Raw genomic sequence first — 20888 nt, 5'->3', positions numbered from 1 at the left:
TGTCCCGCAGGGTCCACATTACGTGTACGTTAAATATTATTTTTAGAGGCGACCGAGGCAGCCACGGAACGTGGGAATGCTCGGAGACGGGGTGAGGAGAGAACTGGGCTCCGGGGATAGCAGAAGGGGCGGGAGGAGCGGCAAAGGGGACTACACATTTATTTGCGAATAAAAAATAGAGTTGTCTCGCGAATAAAGTGGAAGCTCCGCGAAAAGCGTATTTTCGCATGAAGCGCCTGTTGCTAAATATCCGCTTGACTTCTCTTTCCATCTCTCTCTTTCACGGTTTTCTCTTTTTTTCTCTCTACATTTCTCGCTCTCCGTTTCTCCGTGTCTCTGCTTTTACGCCGGTACGCCATAATTACTCGGTAAACACTAATTATTTTTGCGAATATAGAGAAAAACAAGCTTTTGACGTTAAACCGTCGTGGCATGAAAAACTATACGATAAAGGTACGCCGTTAGATTTAACGTACAATGTCATTAAGCCGACGCAACAACCATAGGTGGGATGGATAAAAGTTTTCACGGACTCGTCGCGTGCGTAACGATTTAAGTACGACAATGAGAGCGAATGTTTCTACGTGCGAATGTAACAAACGAAACCACCCACAGTTCTCTCTCATCCTCTATTTCTCTTACTCACTTTCCTTGAATATATTGTTCGTAAAATCGGATTTGCGTGTGAAATATAATGAACAATTTAACGCCAACATTTATTTCGCTCGATTTCAACTACAGAAAAATAAAACCTCTGTATATATTATTATGAAATATGTAAGATTATTCGGTTGTCGTTTTTTAAAAGAACTTTCAATTGATAAAATATTAAAAGATATTCGAGAGCGTTTGATAAAAGAAGAAATTCATTGTGAAGCTCAACGAAAATCGACGAAATTCAGTCGGAGGAATACCGAATGGCCGACTTTGGTTCAATCCGCGAAGTTGCATTTACAGATACGCCGGATAAACGCGAAACACATTGAAAGAGAGAGAGAGAGAGAGAGAGTGCGATAGATAGATAGATAGATGGATAGATAGATAGATAGATAGTAAGAGAGAGAGAGAGAGAGAGAGAGGAAAGAGAGAGAGAGAGAGAGAGAGAAAGAGAGAGAGAGATAGAAACACGGGAACGGCATACGTATTCGCATCGAGGTCTACGTAACTGCGTTAGCGGAGAGAATCTGGCCGCGGGATGCTTTTTAAAAATTCGTGATTTTAAAATTCTCGTTGGCAAACAACCCCCTCTCGTCTCCGCATCCAACCAAGCTCTGCTTGCACCCTCGCCAGCCACGCGGCCGCGGAACGCGTCCAGAACTCTTCCTCTCTCTCTCTCTCTCTCTCTCTCTCTTTCCCTCTTTTTTCCTTCCCTTTTTTCCTCTTTCTCTCTTTCTCTCTTTAGTCTCTGGAAATTCTCCTGTTTCGGCACCACCGCCCTCGTAACACCGACGCGTCGTCCACCCTCTTTCTCTTTTTCTCTTTTCTTCTCTCTTTCACTTGCTCGTCATCGTTTCCTCTCTTTTAGCTTGCACTCTCACCCGTCGACGGCGCCAATGGATGACAAAATATAAGCTTCGAGCCTGGATTCAATCAGAAATGGCAACGCTCGTCCCACCATCACCACCACCACCGCCACCGCCACCGCCACCACCAACACCAACTCTCTACTCTTCCACCGCCATCGCCACATATGCGAACTCCTTTTTCATTTTTTCCTCTTTTTTATTTCGATTCTTCTATCTCATTCTCTCCCACTCTCTCTTTCTCTCTTTTTGTTTCCTTTGTCGGCCTGCCGCTTCCACCACGAGGGCCAGCCTTTTTTCACCCTCCCCGTTGAACGTGGCTCTCTTCGAGGGTCGACGGCCCGATAAATAACCATAAGAACGCGGCCACTCACTTTGTATGCGAATAAAGCGATCATATGTACGCCTTTCCGCAGTTTTCGGGATAATGAAGCGTCCGGTTGGGTCGTACCGAGTTTTTGAGGTTTCCCTTACTCTCTTTATCTCTCTATCTATATCTCTATCTCTCTTTTTCTCTCTCTCTCTCTTTCTCTCTCTGTCTCTCTCTCTCTCTCTCCCTCTGTGCTGCTCTATCATCCGATGGGTTTTGAATAAAAACTGTGACATGACTTTTCGGATGGATGGCTTCGACGACGACGACGACGACGACGCGTTTTATGAAAACGTATTCCTATGGTCTGACTAAATAATATATAAAAATAAAAAAAGAACAAAAAAAAAACAAAAACAAAAAAAAGAAAAGAGAAAAATTAGAATCTTTTCCTAAAACTTGGAAATTTTATTAACGAGAAAAATAATAATTATATCGAATAGAATAGTATAGATACTTTCGAATTATCTTTCAATTGAATATCTTACGAAACGAATGAGAAAAATAATATACAATTGTCGAGGACATTGAGGGAAAAAAACTTGTAAAATATTATTGGTCTCTCTCTCTCTCTCTCTCTCTCTCTCTCTCTCTCTGAAAATGTGCCGAGAGAGTTTCACGAAGTTAGAAGCTCCTCCCAACGAGTGGTTGGAGAAGGTCTCGTTTGTATGTATTTTAAACACGTGTAGTGTATGTGTGTATGCTCACGCTCTCTTTCCCTCTCTCTCTCTCTCTCTCTCTCTCTCTCTCTCGGTGCGCTTCGGACGATAGCAAATAATAGAATCTATTTTATCGGTTTATTAAATCCGAGCGCAGAATAAAAATGTTCCTCGGATTATCGAGTTATTCTCTCTCCTCTCGAATGTACGCGAAGCTGACTGTGGACAGACACGAAGAACGATATAGGGAACATTCGTCCACGAGATGAAGCGAGAAAAAGAATACAAAAAATTTTCCGAAAGTTGCTACTCCCTCTCTTTCTCTTTCTTTTTCTCTTTTTTACCTACTCTCTATCGTTTAAGGATAGTCTCCACAGATTTCTATTTGATACGTACAGTGTTCGACAAATTATTCCGTTCTTCCCTTCTTTCTTTTTTCTCTCTTGTTTTTCTTTTCTTCTCTTTTTTTCCCCTCTCTTTTCTATTTCATTTAATATTTTATCTCATCTATATCATTTTTCTTCTTTCTTTTTTACCTTTTTGTTTTGTTTCCTTTGCCCTTTTAAAAAAGTAATTTTAACGTACCATCACCGATTCGAAGTCACATACAAAAATTGTTTTCAAATATAAATTTTGTTGCTATCAGTAAACGATGTAAAGCAATATCATAAGTTTCACGTTGTATTATTTCTTTTTTTAGGGATGATTTAAATTACGATTTTTAAGTAAATTATCGTCAGAAATGACATACGCGCGAACATACGTGCGTGTAATAGAAAAGTTGCGTATTTAATTGGAGGAATATCGAAGGTAAGAATAAATCAACGATCATTGACATAAGTCGAGAAACTTTTTACGGTTTATTTGAAGTCAAATCCGTGAACGCATGCGTAGAAACTTTCACAACAGCCTATTAGCTCGGTCACTTTCAATGTACTTGCATTGTGTACATGCGCGGCCACGATATTACGTTGGTATTTAATTATTTCCGTGGTAATTCAATAATTCATTCGCCCGCGAGAGATCATATTTGGCTTAATATCCAGCAAAACGTTTACATTATATACGCAAGATCGATGGGGACGTCATATCATGCTTGGGATATTAGCGATATAAAATTATCGTTTCATATGGTGTAAAAGTTAAATATAGAACAGCGTAAACTGATTGTTTGCTATACGATATACTCGATTCCAATATGAAAATTATTATTACATATTTTATTGTATCGTCACGAAGATCATCGTAGATAGTGGAACATATACACATATCATGTACACGTGCGTATAACCAAGTGCAAATCGAAAAAATTTTATCGTAGTCCAAGTATCGTCAGATGCGTTAGGCGAAAATATAAATAATAAGAGATTAGAAAAAGAAATTAAAAAAAAAAAGAAAAAAAGGAAACGGAACGACGGCAAAAGTCATTTCGTCGTTCAGGCTGTCGTTTATTTATATTTCACAAATCGCTTTCAAAAAGAGCGCAATACTTTGGGCTTAGCGATCGTGCACAAAAAATGTCACAGAGAATCGCCTATGACTCGTGGTGGCGAACAGCAGCCTGGGGGGGGGGGAGGATTGAAAAAAGAGAGAACCATAGGACAGAAAAAGAGAAAGAGAGGAAGGAAAAAAGGATCGGAAATATTATTAAAAGCCGCCGGATCATCGAAAGCCCCGCGCTAGAATTCTGCGGTTCAACAAAGTGTTAGTAGTGGTTGCTATACGTGAACTACAATCCAACTTGGTATTGGTGAGTTAGTTTCTGTGAGAGTTGGTAGACTAGGTTGGTGGTTATCTTTGCTGGACAGGCAATATACAAATACGTGCACCTCCTGTGCTTAGAGTCAATTCCCTTCCTCCTCCTCTTCCTCCTATTTTCTATTTTTCTTTTTTTTTCAGTTTCTTTATTGAGCTCTCCGATAGATGGATCGACATAAAATATGTATTATATATTTAGATATCTGAACGAGAAGACACACAAATATCGTGATAACCGTAGAAACGTAGGATGAAGGAAAAAATGAGTTCTTTTCAACGTATACAACGCGACAGGAAGATATATATAAAAAAACGCAGCGCGGATTTTTCGGTCACGTTTGGTTGATTGCAATCAAGCTTCTCTCGTCGTCGATCTTGCAAATGAAAGTTGTATAGGGTCTGTTTGTGCAGAATTACCGACACGTGTTTTGTAGCCCAAAGTATCGGCTCGCCTTTTTCTATTCGTGTTTTGCTCTCTTTTTCTCGGTCGAATGTTTTTTTTTCCAATATCTAACAATTCTCGCGATTTGTTCTCACATTTTCTTCGATTATGGATCATTGTTTTTTCCCTAGTATTTCAAACAAACAAGACGAAAATAGTAAATACTATTTTAACTGAACCAAACAAAAAATATGAAACTGTTTTTCTTTTCTAGGGTAATCTCATTAAAAGAAAGAGAGAGAGAGAGAGAGAGAGAGAGAGAGAGACTTAGGATGATGAAAAACGTTTAGAAATCTGTTAATATTGTTACAAGAATTGTTGATTATTCGGTTAGCGTAGTAAATCGCGCGTAAAGCTTTCACATTGGGTTAGCATTTGTAGCAAATAGAAGGAGCTTTGCTAGTAGTCGTCGTGTTCGGCGAGGGTTGTAGCGGACCAAAAGTAGATCGAGAACTGGTTCTGACATCTTTGGCGGTTCATTACGGCGTGGTAACGTTCGCTTAAACAAAAACCCAAGCGTCCGACTACTTGTCGCTTGCCCATGCCCTCGTTATTATCATTAATTATATGAGCATTACGCTTGGTAAAGAGAAAGAGAGAGAGAGAGAGAGAATCAAGCAAACACAGTGTTCTGGTAGTTAGTATAACATTCAACAAAAGTTAGTATAACATTCAACAAAAGAAATGAGATAAATAAAGGTTTTGATATCGAGTAAGAAATGAGAAGAGAAATAAAGTAAGAAGAAAAAAAGATAAAGAGAGCGAGAGAGAGAGAGAGAGAGAGAGAGAGAGAGAGGGACGAGAAATCACTGCATCAAATGAATCTTTTGATTTTTTCGAAGGTAGTGGCAAGCCTGTCGCGATATGCCAAGTTTAATGTAATGCTATAAAACCGGCATAATTTAGTAATGAACGGCCACTTTGAGCAAATGGCTTCGTGCATCACCGGGGCCAAAGCAAAGAAGCGAGCGTAAGTCCCTTTGGCCTGCTCGGAGTCGCGTGATAGGATAATAGTAATGTGCTTAATGGTAAATGGAGGCATTCAAGAGGCCGAGATTCAGATGGCACTCATAATGGCCGCACGGGGTCCGTACGTATCACCCCTAATAAGTACAAGTGGCACAAAATAGCTGTAATCACTTGACATCATGGATCGTAAGATTATCCTCGATCCACTCCTTCTTCGACATCTTCACGTTTATCTCCGTCTTTCTTTTCTTCGTTATATACTATCTTCCTTTCTTAAAGTAACATTGACATCTCTCGATCAACAAGAACTCTATCTCCCAAGACTTTCAAGTAACTTTTATTTCAATCTTTATCAAATCATTTTCTATCACCATATAGAAAGAATTAAAATCATAATTCGATAATATGAATACATATATATATATATATATATATATATGCATTACTGTTTCTTTTTCTTTTCTATTTAGTTTATAACATTTATTACGAAGTCAATATATCGTTTTGCATCGAATTCGTTATTCTATTGAAAGGATTATTTGAAAATTATTCCCCATTTGGTAGGTTATCACCGAGAGTTAATAAAATATCGTTATATTATATCCAACGTTGAAAATGAACAAGCGTTGAAAAACTTAAAAAAAAAAGGAAAAAAGAGATATAGTATAACGACTAGGGGCAAAAAAGAGAGAGAGAGAGAGAAAGAGTCGAAAAATATTTCAAACTCTACATACTGTGCTCTCTCGCGAGTTTATTTACAAAGTCCGGACGAGAAGCTTTCGTATGTTTATCTCAGCAACCGTTCGTTCTTCCAAGTAAATACAGAGTAGTACAATTCTAGTGGTCATACGAGATACACACGTGTCGACGACTACACTAAGGCAGGTAACATCGTTTATTTTAATCTTAACATTGTAAAATATTTTTCTTATTTATTTTATCGTCCCGTTACTATTTTATTGTTTATATATAATTATTATCGCATTATTTTTCTTTATACTTTCGATCTCAAATATTTTCTGATTAAAATTTAATCTTTAACTCGTAAAGTTGGATCACATGGACCAAAACTAAAATAATTTAACTTCAAATTTTATTTTTTAATGATTTTTAACAATTTATTAATACTCCTAAATCTTCTAAATTATATATTTATTATTTTATTAGATACATCATTAATGAAAAGATTAATTACAATTTTATTTATATAAAAACCAAATATATAATTGTAATCAATCGTTTCAAATTAAACAAATTAGCTTATAATTAGTTGCAGTCGAGAATAAATCGTTGTAATGTTCATCTTTTAAAATGATCCAACGATTGAACTAAAAGATTTGGAATTCTCGTCAATGATTATAGTCGCTTAATCAAATTAAAGAATTTCGAAAGAAGATAGAAATAAAGGAATGGTAAAGAGAAGTATAATAACGTGGATCGTTCACTTGCACGACTATCGACGAACGATAATTCAAAGTAAATTTAACGCGAAGCGTATCGCAATTGCAGACAAACATATATGCTATATACATATACATATATGGATATAATACGCGTATATATATTTCTGACTATATATATATAAATAGCTGTAGATATGTAGTATCTATAGATATAGGGAAACATAACTCACCGAGGGTTTGTTTGCATTATCTGCTGCGTTCAAATACCCATATTTATCTCATCTCTTGTGACACCTGATGGGGTTAGGTGGGTGGCGGGTTCAGGGGGGAAGATCGTTATTTTATTGACACCTCACGAACGATAGATATCCCATCAAAAGTGAGACTCAAACTTTCTCTCCGATTTGCTTGATCTTTATAAACTAATCGATGAAATAAATTACTGTTTATACGATCGTTAGTAAAATTTCATTTGAAGTAGGAAAATGTGATCTCGTTAAATATTACTCTTGTTCAATTATTTATTTATATATATATATATAGCTTTTTGTGGTGGTCCGATGTGTATTAAACGTCTACCAACTAAATCAAGAGAAATGATCGACATATGTAGTAATTTCGGTAATAGCTTAATAAACTGTTATTATTATTAATATGATTATAATTAATAGAAGGATAAAAAAATTTGCTGGAATGATTGTATTATTCGTTAAGGTTTGTTTCTCATTTTATTTTCATATCATTCAAAAAATCTTTTACATTTATCTCACGATTTTGAAAAGAATATAAATTTGTTCCTTTTGTTTCTATTATCTGCAATAAGTTATGACAAATATTTGTATAAACAATTAAACAGTCGTTTTGCTAAACCATTAAGAATTATTGTTTAAAACTCAAAATGAATTTCTCTACTCTCGATTCTTTCTTCTTCCTCTCTTTTCAGTTTCTCTTGGAGAACGATAAAAGGGCCAAAGGTTATCTATGATCGATGAAACGATTTCAATTAACAAAATGCGCTAGAGTTTCTCTCATTTCGACGGATGAATCGAACGGACGGTAGAAAAAAAAGTTCACCGTAAACGTAACCGACGCCCACGCACGCCGTTTTTTGGTATTCGTTTCGAAAAATATGCGCGACCGCTCAAGGTTAATGGACCGAAAGAATGATGTCGTCCTGTACGTCGGAAAATTACACGCAGAAAAATACCATTGTCCGTGTATGGGCACCATTGGCCTAGCAGCCTATAAGCGTTTATTTTATTACGATTTGAACGGCAAATTAGCTGAATAAATATCAAGATTGAACGTGCTTGTAAATGATTACAATAATTATTGGTTAATTGTTATTAGAGTCAACGCGAAATACTTGTTTTAACTTTAAAATCAAATAAAAAATTTAATAATAAAAAATTTAATATATATATATATATATATATATATAAGATGTTTAATTTGTATCCAACCATAATGTAGAAAAATATTGGATTAATGTAAATATTGGAAATCGTTATTACTTTATAATATATTAATAAAGTAAGTTCTAGATGAAATTAATTGTTAATAGTATATCCGACATCGGTTTTGCATTATTAATCGATAAAATTTGTAAGTTGCTCGGTTCGTTTCGTAAAATCCAGTAACCGGGTAAAAGGGAAATATCATGGATTATTATTTATCCAGTTTATCGCACAAATTAGTCGCGCGAATAGGGATTCATTAGAGTACTCGCTTAATTATCGCAGCTATTCGATGTTACAGAGAACGTGAATGAAAGAGAAAAAGAGAGAAAAAAAGAGAGAGAAAGGGAGAGAGAGAGAGAGAGAGAGAGAGAGAGAGAGAGTATTCACGAGAAATAGAGAAATAGGAAGATATTGGGAGGATGAGGGGGAAAGGGTGTAGTACAGTAAAAGCAAAATTATAAGTCTAACGTTTAGAGTTTCGTTTGAGCAACATTCGGATATACGTTCTCGATATCGAACATTTCGAATAAACGTTAATTAATTTCTCTCTTTAAAGATGGTCTTACTTCGAGATTAGAATATCAAGCTTGAGGCAAAAGCTCGACCTCGAAGAGGGAAAGAAGTAGAAGAAAAAAAGAAAAGAGAGAAAGGAGGAATAAGGGTAGAGATTCGCTAATGATTCAACACCGGCTGCCGAGATCTTGGAAAAAGTTTTCTACATTAAGGACCTACAAGAAAATGGAAACTGGAAAGGGTTTTTGAAAGTAAAGGGTAAGGGCTACCTCTACCACCGATGCCAGTGGTCCCCGTGGTTCTGCATTAGCCGGAATCGAGATAGTTTCGAGGCGTCGAGAGATGGCGCGAGATCTCATTTGCATGGAAAAGGCGAATGAAAAGTTTTTCAAGCCGGACTTCAACTTTAATTCTTAATGAAAATGAGACCCTCGTGAAAGTCACTAGGCTTGGGTCGCGTGGAAACCGAGAAAGAGAGATAGAAATAGAGACAGAGGGATTTAAGAGAGAAAAAGAGAGATGAAAAGAGAGATATAGCTGACTGTGTGCAACCTTTCTCTTACCACTACTACTACTACTACTGACACTGCTACTGCTACTGCTACTGCTACTGCTACTGCTGCTGCTACTGCTGCTGCTACTGCAGAGAAGGGAAGCCGCTTGGATGACGACGAAGGGATAGAATACGAACAATGAAGACGAGAAGAGGGCCGTTCTACCGCCTTTGGCCACGCGCCTCCCGGTCGTGTACTTAACGCTGTAGTTTCGGAATTGTCGTACTACTTTCCTCGACACGCCGTGAATCTTACAGTTTCCGCTAACTCCTTACTACATTTTTTCTTTTTCCTTTTTTCCTTTCTTTTTTTCTCTACTTCTCATCGTTTGACCTTTTCAAAAAGAGTAGTAACAAAAGAAAAAAGGAATATTAACTCGATTCTCAGATATTATCTCAAAACGATATATTTAACTTAGAATATTACTATTATTATTAATAATTAATTCAATTGCTTCTTCACATTTTGAATTTTGGAACAAAACGATGACAACGACAACGATCTTATTAGGGCTCGGACAAAATTGTAGCTTCGCGTTAAGGAGGAAAAAATAGAAAAAAAAGGGTAAAAGAGAAAAAAGAAAACTAAGGGGGAAAAAGCCTACGTACTCAGTAAGTATATGCAAGCCTTTATCTTAGAGAAGGGTCCTTGAGAACCTTACCGCGGGCGTCATACCGGGCGAGTAGGTTCTCTCTTTCGAATGCAATATTGCTTTACTCGGTAGGAAGTCGAGACGCTTGACTGTCAGACTCGAGACAATAGTAATCGCACTTCACGTCATACTTAACCGAACGCGGGCTGTGGCGATGCCAGTGGGTAGAAATCCGCGACGCATTTCTCTTCTTTTCTCCTTTCTTCTCTTTCTTGTCTCGATCGTCTCAACAATCTTATATTAGACATATAATCATTTTTTCTATTCATTTAATTAACAAACATCACAATGATATAAATATCTGATAAAGATGGTTTTCCTGTTTATGCAGTAACGATGAAAACAACATTTATCATGCAAGCCACAATGAATTTATTTTATTACAAAAAATAAACGAGAGATTCACGATGAACTCAATCGAAACACATCACATATTTATAAACACGTGCATACGAACACGCGTCATTTAATCATTGATACCATCGTATGAAACTTTATAATATTAATGCTGATAATACACGTGAACCTTCTTTATTAATTGCTTACACGACAAAAGATTGTAAAAGAATGATATATATATTTATTTATATTCTTTGTCTTTACGTTTCATCTTCTTTTAAACATTGTTTAAAATATTAACGATTAACGAGTATCTTTAGGTAATAATCGATGATCGAACGGAAGGATATAAAAAAATGTTCGGTCACGTTTTGTATCGATGCAAAGTAGCATTAAGAAAAAATACAAAAAAAAAAAAAAAAAGATCTTAGCAAAGAAAATCCCTTGCGTTAGATTCTACTTTCAGTTATAGTAGGAACAGCCCTCGTCGTCGTTGTTGCCTACACCACCTCCACCACCTCCACCATCGTCATCGTTGCCGCCGCCGTCGTCGCTACGGCTTCTCCTCCTGAGCTTTAACAATGGGAGAACCGAGGCTCACGTGCACGTAGGAATCAAGTGTTCTTACACACTGGCGCAGTCCACTAGACCGTGGGCGCATGCATAATACAATGACCCTGCTAAGTACTATTTTAAAACAATGCTGAAATTGCTTTAGGGGATAAAAATGAACGAGGTAGCTAGGTGTATTTTTCTCCCCTTTTTCCTCCTCCCTTCCCCCCCTCTACCCCACCACCTTCTTTGACGAGGGTTGCACGTACGCGCTAGTCCATACATGCGAAGAGGATAGAGAGAAAGAGAGAAAAGGGTTGCTTGTGGTGATGGTAGTGGTAGTAATAGTGAAATAGTAGTAGTAGTAGTTAGTAGTTGTAGTAGTCAGCACTCTTCTATCTTTCTCTCTCTCTCTCTCTCTCTCTCTCTCATCCTCTTTTTTACTCACCTATTCTCTCTCATTCTTTCTCTATCTCTTTCTCTCTTTCTTCCTCATTCACAGCAGTCGCTTGGATTTTAGCGTCTCTTTCTCGAGCATTGCTGCGCCTGCACATAGGCATAGACTTCTACGTACAAAGCCGCTAAGCCTTTGAGTCTCGGTCTCATCGCCGTACAATAAGGCGTCCTACTTTTTTGTTTTTACATTCACTTTGAGATAGACTATAGATGTGTGTATGTGCAAGCGCTTAGTAGTGGTACCAGTAGCAGTATTAGTAGTATTAGTAGTAGTTGTAGTAGAAAGAGGATTTTTTAGAAAGGGTGGATACGTCCGTAACATCGTTTCTGACATCCCAACGATTTTCTTTATTCATTAATATAAGAAGATACCACTTTAATTAACGTTATTTTGAATTATAATTACTCGTTTCCTACGAGATGTAATCGTTGTTTACAAATGTAATCTATTGTTTCACGTTTCTTATCTTTCGGTAAGTAACATCTTTTAATTGTAGAGTATTTCTTTTTGTTTCTATTTTTTCTTTTATACAGACAAGTTATAAGTTTTACATTTGAAATTTGTTACGCGTTCTTTTTTGTTCTACAAAGAAATTCTAAGTTCATTTAGTTCTAAGATTCCAAGGTGGGCCCATTCTTTTCACTTTGACATATTTAATTATGGCTTCTTCATTCCAACCAGTTCCTATGCGAACCACAAAAGCCTCTGCTCGACTGACTGCTCGTCCGATCTTAAAGAGGCAAACTTTCGCTGGTATAAGATACTGAAAGAAAAAGAGAAAGAAAAAGTGAGAAAGAGAGAGAGAGAGAAAAGCACCGAACGCTGGACCATAAAGTCGATCTTAAATTAGTAATTAACCGAGGTAAACTCTAGAATAGAATTCGTACAAACTCGCTTCTTCCCATCATCGAGGTTTCTTCAACTTTCCATGACTTACAATCGAGTTATTATTATTAGCGTCTTGAATTATGCATCTGGATATCGACTCGTTTCAAAAGAAGAAGAAGTAGAAGGAGTAGAAAAAGAAAAAGAAAGAAAGAAAAAAGAATACTTAAATAATTCGTCGTCGGTTAATTAAGGCCGAAAAAAGGCCTTGTAGTATCGATTAAAACAACGCATCGAGACAACTTTGTTATCTTTGCGATTAAATCTTTGTCGAGAGAAAAAGATAGGTAGTAAAAATGAAAAAAATTAAATTTCCATACAAAGAAAGGGGGATGGAACGAGCGAGAAAGAGTGAGTGAGAGAATGAGTGGTTTGGATCCGTTTACACGCGGTGCTCAGATAATAATGTTATTTTTATTGTAATTGACAAGCGGCCATCCATTGGACGCAGGCAAAAGAACTTTGTCCTGGGTCCTACCCTTTCATCGTTCCTAACGCAATTGTTCAATGTTATTACCTGTTGTATTTGAGAGTAAATAGAAGCTTTTAGTGCGAAATAATATTTTGATATATTTTCTATTGCACCGACGTAAACGCATTGTTTTACATTTACGTGGAAAAGTGGTGGGACGAAGGGATGCTGCCGCCAGTGGTGGTAGTGACAGTGGTGGTAGTGACAGTGGTGGTAGTATCGTTTGCCATTCGCAAGCCTTTTTCCGATCGTTTCAACGCACTTATGGACTGCAACGATGCTCGTTAATAAGTTGGAAAAGAACGTCCCCATCGATGCGTAGGGAAACATAAAATTGTCCTTGTTGTGTTGTTTTCTTTTTGGTCTCTATATTTCATTTCTCTTCTACTCCTTTTACGCGTAACCTGTTTAAATTATTAACGTTAGTTGAAACTTTATCGTTATTAGCTTATGATATCGTCAGGCAATTTTCCGAAGTTATATGCTCGAGTATATAATATTATTTTATAACTCTTTGTTTTCTTCTTTGCTTTTAAATTAATTGTTTTTACGTACAACGTGTCTTTTAAAGTCCATTTAAACTAAAAGTTACGTGCTATACAAGTTTTGTATTATTTTTGTTCGTTTTATAATTACGAAGAACAATTCAATTTCAAGAAGTTAATTCTCTATCGTCAAAGTACATATTCGCTCAGAACAATATAGATTTTAATTCCATTTTCTTTAATTTACTTTGATATTTTTAATCGGCCTTTACTTACCTATCGTGTCATTTTCCTTCGTTCTTACACATGCAGACTCATTGTGCAACTTCACCGTCTGCCTAACTACCTTAGGACTTTCCATCGTATTATTAACGTCTAACGAGCTGACGAAGATGGCAAACGCGACGTTCAACGCTACGATGATTCACCGAAACCACTTCACCGAAAGATTTCATTAATTTTCTTAAAATCATGAAGCTGTTTACTTAATAGCACCGAACGCACCTTTTCAATACACATTTGAAAAAAATCCTTGATTTAGATATCGAAAGATAAAACACGATTTGAATAAGTTCGTGTCATTTTTCAAGGTGAACAAATGTTCGTATACTCGACGTTGACAGATATAGTAATTAACGAGAGAACCGACATAATTAATTATGACATTTGTCCCGTCGATTATCTTACTTCCTGTATATTATTTATTTTTTTCCTTTTTTTTTCTTGTTTCATTTTTCTTGTTTAAAATCGTTTCATATTAAAATATGAATGAAAAATATATAAGAAAAAGGAATACGACAAGGAATAGAATAGAATCGAATGAATTGAAATGGGAAACATTGAAATTTAGAAAATTAGCATCACCCTGTAGATACAACGCAGGTAGTTGCCCTCGCGTGAAACCAATAATCGCGTGGTACGATGTTGGATATAGATTAGAAGGGGTGAGTCGGCATAGCTAATACGCGCGTTAATAAGAGCCCCCAGTTCCACGCTTCGAGCTCTGTATATAAGCGTCAGGCATGTAATTTCTAACCGCATTTCGCCGTATTCGCTTCAAATGTACGTACACGTACGTACGAAGGTGACTGAAAATTATGAACCCGTATACCCAGTGTCTCAATTTCCCCAAGAACTATACCTAACCATTGTTAACAATTACTTTTTTAATTTTTATTTTATTTTTTATTTTCTTTTATTTTTTTTTCTTCTTTTTCCTTTTTACTTATATTATGTAGTATACATTTTCTTTTTTTCTAATATGAGAACTATTACTCGTAAGAAAGAATTTTGAACGTCAAACTTTCGATATTCGAATTCTAATTTAAAAGAAACTTGATTGACGGAAAAGTGAATCTTAATTCATTTTACAAATTAGATATCAAATAATCAGTTCCATTAGTTTCTAAATCCTATGTAATATGTAACTCTAATTTAAAATTTAAACCATATATATATTTCAGGTGTGAATGATTATAATTATAATTAGATGCTAATAACTTTGAAAATGTGTCATTCATATACGACGGATCAAAAACGAAAATAAGAAATGGGATATAAAGGATTGAAAAGCCAATTTCTCGTCAACGGTTAAAACTCAGAATCCAAAGACGGGTCTCAGCATTTCCGGACTTCCAAGAAAGACGTTCCGCTTTTTAACTGGCACCGACAGCGTATCACCCGTTACAATACGAGACTAGACGATTACTTATATGCCCGTAGCACAGCGGTGCTAACAGCAATGGTGGTGGTGTTGGCGGAGACGATGGTGGTGGTGTTGGTGGTGGTGGTGAAGGAGGAGAATGTGGAGGTGGTGGTAGCCATGCACATTCGCAGGAGGTTGAGGGTGGCGGCTGTCCCTAGCCCGCAGCCTGTAGTCACGTAATTAGGTGATTAAAATTAGATCTCGCATCAGCCAGAAACTCAATTAGCAATTAAACGTGGCATTTTCTCTAATTACGATACGTTCTCACTAATTACAGTAGCTAACCTCTCCCCTACGTCCTGCGTCTCTTCTCTCACTCTATCTCTCTCTCTCTTTCTCTTTCTATATACATATATTTCTCTCTCTCTCTCTCTCTCTCTCTCTCATTCTATTTCTCTTTCTCACCGTTTCTCTGTTCATACGTCTTTCTCTTTCCCATTCTCATCTTGTCTCTCTTTCTATCTATATATCCACTTCTCTCTCGTTTACTCTTCTCCCGCCTACGTCGAATCGTAACGACGTAGAACACTCGGAGAAACGAACCGAATCTGACTGGATCCACGCATCGACCCGTCGAAAGTATCGATGCCAATTGCTAACCCTCTTCTACCCTTTTCCTAATTCCCACCTCCGATAGCCAGCCTTCTGGCCTCATTCCGATGTCCGCCCATCGACGCACTCGTTTATCGAGTTACGAAGGATAGTAGCACGTTTCCCCATCTTCCGCATTTTCCTTCTTCCTCACTCCCCAAACCCATTACACACTCTCCTTCTGTCCTTTTCTTTCCTTTTATTTGCCTTATCGAATGTTACATTTTTACTAACATCTCTTTACACAACTTTCTTTATTATACCGTATTTTGTAATTATTTTTTCATTTCTTTTTTTCAACCATTGAAATTTTAATGTAGAAATAATTATAAACGTTGAATTTCTTGCATGATTTTCATGAATTTGTTGTAGATAACATGTTCTAGTCGATCGATAAAACTCCTTTAATTAATCATTGGTAGTACTAAGATGCCACGTAATTAAGCTGGTAGAACTCAAGATGAGCGGGTTGCATTCGATAATGAGTGGTAATGCTAAGCAGCCATTAACACGATCCGCCTCGCCGAAATAGTAAATTGTTTCTCACAAAAAAACATTACCAAGCTGTATTGTGTAAAGTTTTGTATTATTTTTGTTATTATTTCTCTTCGGTACCACGCGATACCGAAACCAAATTTCGTGTACAGGATGTACGACGAATGAAATTAGAGACACAGGATGAATTTAATAATAATTAATATAATAACACACAACGTTCTCCTTCTTTGTCTTTTCATTCGGGTTGCTTTTATTATACTTATGATCATATATATATATATATATATATATATATATATATTCTGAAGGTTTCGCGAATAAATACAAGATGATGATTAAGTTAATTCGTGCTTGAAGTACAATCGAGAACTCATTATTGTCAACACAACGATATTACTTTATACATAAGACAGAAGAAACATAATGCACAGCTGTTTCTATCCGTCGACTCGACTTGAAACGATTATTTTAATAACCAAGCAATTAGCGTCGCATTCACCTGCCTGCTCGATGAATAATCATATCGAATTACACGCGAAAGGACTCTCAGTCGTAGATACGATTATTATACGCGCGAGTTAACTTACGTAACGCAGAGACGTGACAGCGTCAACTTAATTATCGAACGAGACCGAGTGCTTGATGTGATTCTCTCACTCTCTTTCTCTTTATCATATCATACAAATACACATATATACACATTATATCTTTCTCTCTCTCTCTCTCCCTCTCTCTCTCTCTCTCTCTCTCTCTCTCTCTCTCTCGAATACTTTCTCTTATTATATTTCTATACCGTGTAGCATTTCCAATTGCATTCGAAATTTTTAATTATATTGTTTTTACAACGTAAACTAATTTCATAGGCCATTAGCTTAATGCAATTAAATTTCTTCTTCTCATAGTAATAACCTCTTTATAAGTTTTCAATAATTATCCCTTACTCTCGTTAAGGGATTATTCAATGAAAAATACTTTAGATAAGTTGATCTAAGATTTCAACTTTTTTTTTGTTTTTCAATTAAAGAAAAAAAAAAAAGTTAAAGAAGAATGGAAATAAAAATTCACTTTCTACTGGAGCTTCCTACGAGGCAAACTTTTCATCTTGATGTTTATTTTTTATTTTTCTACTAGAAAAACAAAGTTAAATATATCGTTATATCGTAGATTTTATTAAGAAGGTGAGGAAATATAAAGAGAAAGAGAGTGAAATAGAGAATGTGAGAGTGAGAAAGGGAGAACGAAGTGGCTCATTCACGTCGGTGAAACGATCAAGGTATTACATTCGAACACGTCAATTATCGTTCAACAAGCTGATACGTATCTCGTTCCTTAATTCAGAAGCCAACGAAGTGTGCAATTTATTCGTCTTATGTGTTTTTCATTTTTTTATTTTTTTTATTTTTTTTTATTTCTTTCTTTTCTTCCTGCTCATTACTAATATTATTTTTGTTATTGTTTTATTTTTTATTACATACAGTTTATTCATCAATCATATCGAGCAACAATGAATATATAATTATCGTTTTTATTTATTAAAATTAAAAAGTTATCCTTCATTTCCTTATTACACATCATGATCAATAAAATATATCAAGATTATTATGTTTAAAAAAAGAAAAAAGAAAATATTGCGGCGATTAATCATTCCTTAATTTTATTGTTTTTCTTCAAAGCTTATCTCCATACGGTAGAACTTAATGAGATTAGGGATGTTCATTAAGAAAGCGAAGGATAATCAAGGCAAGGATATTAAGGGAGGTGAAAAATTAGTCTGACCGAATTCAGGAAGGTTCTTTAACGACACGGAAAAGGACAATTGACGAGAAGCCAACTCATCGAAAAACTTACTAAGGTCGATGGGCCTATGATACTCAAGGTAAACGCGTAATTAAAATAATATTTTTCTTCGCGTAATTATCGTTGATTATCGTTGATTATCGTGTGACGTTTTCAGTTATAATTTTTCAAATACGCACGTTCTGTTAACATTAGGTATGTTATGTCGTCGAATTGCCTCGTCTTGGCTTTCATTAACCAAGTTAGAAAGAAGTTGATCGATCGATAAAAAAAAGTAAACCTTAAAGGGAAAACAGTGTGTTACAAAAGTTGAAAGAAACAAAAGAGAAACTTGTTTCGTTGAGTTTTATATTCATTTTCTTTCTTTTTTTGATTCCTTCTATTTAATTCATTTAATTTAATTTAATTCATTTGAATTCTTTTCCCAAATTTTTGCGATTGATGATTCGTGATATTGTTTTACAATAATATTGATATCTTCCATCCTTTTTGGTTCAAACGAAATCGACACGAATTCTTTCCCTTGGAGGTAAAATTATCGTACTTCGACCCGTGGTGGGTTTCGGTAACTAAAATTCCGTATTACTTACGGGGTGAACATGAAATTTATGAAAGTTTAAATTGATAGACTGCCGCATCGCCACCAAGCGAAATAATCTGGAAAGTTATGGACCTCGTAATTTACCTCGGCCTTACTTAAATTCATAATGAGACGCATTTAAAGCAGCTGCCGGTAATCACGGCGATTAAAACGTATTTAAGGGTGAGGTCGACGAAACAAGTTACCCTTTAGCTACGTATTAAACCTACCTTTCGAAAAAAAAAAGAAGAAAAAAGAAAGGAAAGTTTACAAAGAGGAACAACATATTTTCTAATTTTCAAATTCATTTTTTTAATACTTGAACGGAAAAATCTACGATTTTGACAATGCGTAATCCATAATTTATAACCTATAGGAGTACACGTATAGATTTAGTAAAGTTTACTTTTTTGCAAACGTAGAAAACCGTAGACGTTGACCAATCCGTTGAACGCAACCCTTTGGTGGAAGAGGTGGTAAGGGGCATGGGAAAAGGCAGAGGGGGTTGAACTCAACGCGGAGAACGATACACATGAGCTACTCGGTTTCGCTCGGAAAAAAAGCATTTTTTTCGGCGTACGAACGACGAAAATTCCTTACGCCGATAAATCACGATTATTTGACCGAAACGTTCCCGCCTAGCTCACTCCCATCTCCACCAGTCCCTGCCCCCCTCTTGCCCTCTCTGGCAGCCCTCTATATCCCTCTGTCCCTCTACGGCCGGCCGCGCCGCTTGGCAGTATATTTTACTTACAAAGTCACACGTTGGATCACGCGTACACTTTTTGCCCAGGACTGCCGGGTATTACATTTTTAAATGGTTTTTACGTTTTGAATAGCAATGGGGGTTTTCCCAACCGACGTACCTTTACCTACAGTTACAGTAGTAGTCGCTCTTCCCCCCTTCCTCTCGCCCACCTCTCGTCACCCCTTTTCCTCGAATCTCTTCAACGGTAGGACGACATACTCGTTTCACCGAAAGGGTAAAACTCTCTCTCTCTCTCTCTCTCTCTCTCTCTTTCTTTCTTTTTCTTCTCTATCTTCTCCGGAGGTGTCAGCAAGCAGGGTTTTTTCGCGGTGTTCACCACGATATCGTCGTGTCAGACAGGCGCCAGCCTCATTTGCGAGGCTTTCGCTAGGAACTTTTCCCGGTGAAGAATTATAATTAAGATCCCTCTTTTCCTCTCTTTCTCTTTCTCTTTCTCTTCTTTCTTTCTTTCTTTCTCCATACAACCCCTACCCTTATCTTTCTTGCACCCCTCTCTCTTTCTGTCTATTTGTCGGTCTTTCTTCTTCTTCTTCTCAGACCGCCCACTTTCCGTGATATTACATTCCATTTCAAGCTGGATCAATTCTCTAATGGCCGGAACTTTAATTTGCGCCGTTGCTGCTACAAAATGATCGCGAATAGTGCCTCGAGTTGTGGCCACGAATTATTTCAGGAAATCAAAAGGTTTATTATTGCTCATCGGTTTTCTTTCCGACTAGGTCAAACGTATCATTGCCCTGCTTTTTTATTTTTGATCATTCACTTCTTAAGAATTCTTATAAATAGAGTTTGTTTCTACGTAATTAAAGATCTCATGCTCGAGAAAATATAATATAGAAAATAATTACAAGAATTTGATTGATATCGATAAGAACGAAAAAGAAATATTAACAAAGCTCCATGCACGAGCTATGGGTATTCGAATAAAACTTTCTAACGAAAATTTGTACCCATTTCTTCGATAGTTTAGATACGCTATTTTTCTGCAACGATTAGCCCGCTGAAACTCGTATTGCATTTGATTGGTTACCAACGAAACGGTATGGTACGTGGACGACGCCATCGTGCCCGCTGAAATGCAAAACGTTTTCGTATCGCTACCGGTCGGAGTCGAGATACATTTTTTTCAAAGCAAGTCGCGCACCATATTAGAGCGTAGCGAGCATGGACGAAGTGAGAGAGAAAAAGAGAAAGAGAGTGTGGGAGAAAGGGAAAGAGGGGGAGGAGATACCGACTGTAGAACGATATAAGCGAAAACCAACGTGAGAGGGAGAGAGAGAGAGAGAGAGAGAGAGAAAGAGAGAGCCCCCATATGAAACCGTTATCTACACCGATTCAGCAATATTTTTACATTTACTACCCCCTCCTGATATACTCTTGTACGGCCACACCCCCTACTACCACCTCAATCCCCACTACTGGCCTTAATCTAAAGCTCGCGACCTAACGAATGAA

At 36.7% G+C, this 20888-nt stretch overlaps 1 long non-coding RNA gene across 1 annotated transcript; it reads right to left on the bottom strand.

Moving 5' to 3' along the window:
• Positions 1-11453: 11453 nt before the first annotated feature.
• Positions 11454-16072, bottom strand: LOC149030476 (uncharacterized). The gene is made up of 3 exons (XR_016178681.1): positions 15604-16072; positions 13770-15364; positions 11454-13412 (listed from the first exon to the last, which is right to left on the bottom strand). It is a non-coding gene; the product is annotated as an uncharacterized LOC149030476 (long non-coding RNA).
• Between the last annotated feature and the right edge of the window lie 4816 nt (positions 16073-20888).

The sequence above is a fragment of the Polistes dominula genome, unplaced genomic scaffold (assembly GCF_049000335.1).
Source record: "Polistes dominula isolate Pdom_NZ unplaced genomic scaffold, Pdom_raw_medaka contig_18, whole genome shotgun sequence".
Taxonomy (NCBI): domain Eukaryota; kingdom Metazoa; phylum Arthropoda; class Insecta; order Hymenoptera; family Vespidae; genus Polistes; species Polistes dominula.
Note: the sequence above shows the minus strand (reverse complement) of the source record. Positions and strands in the feature narration are given on the sequence as shown.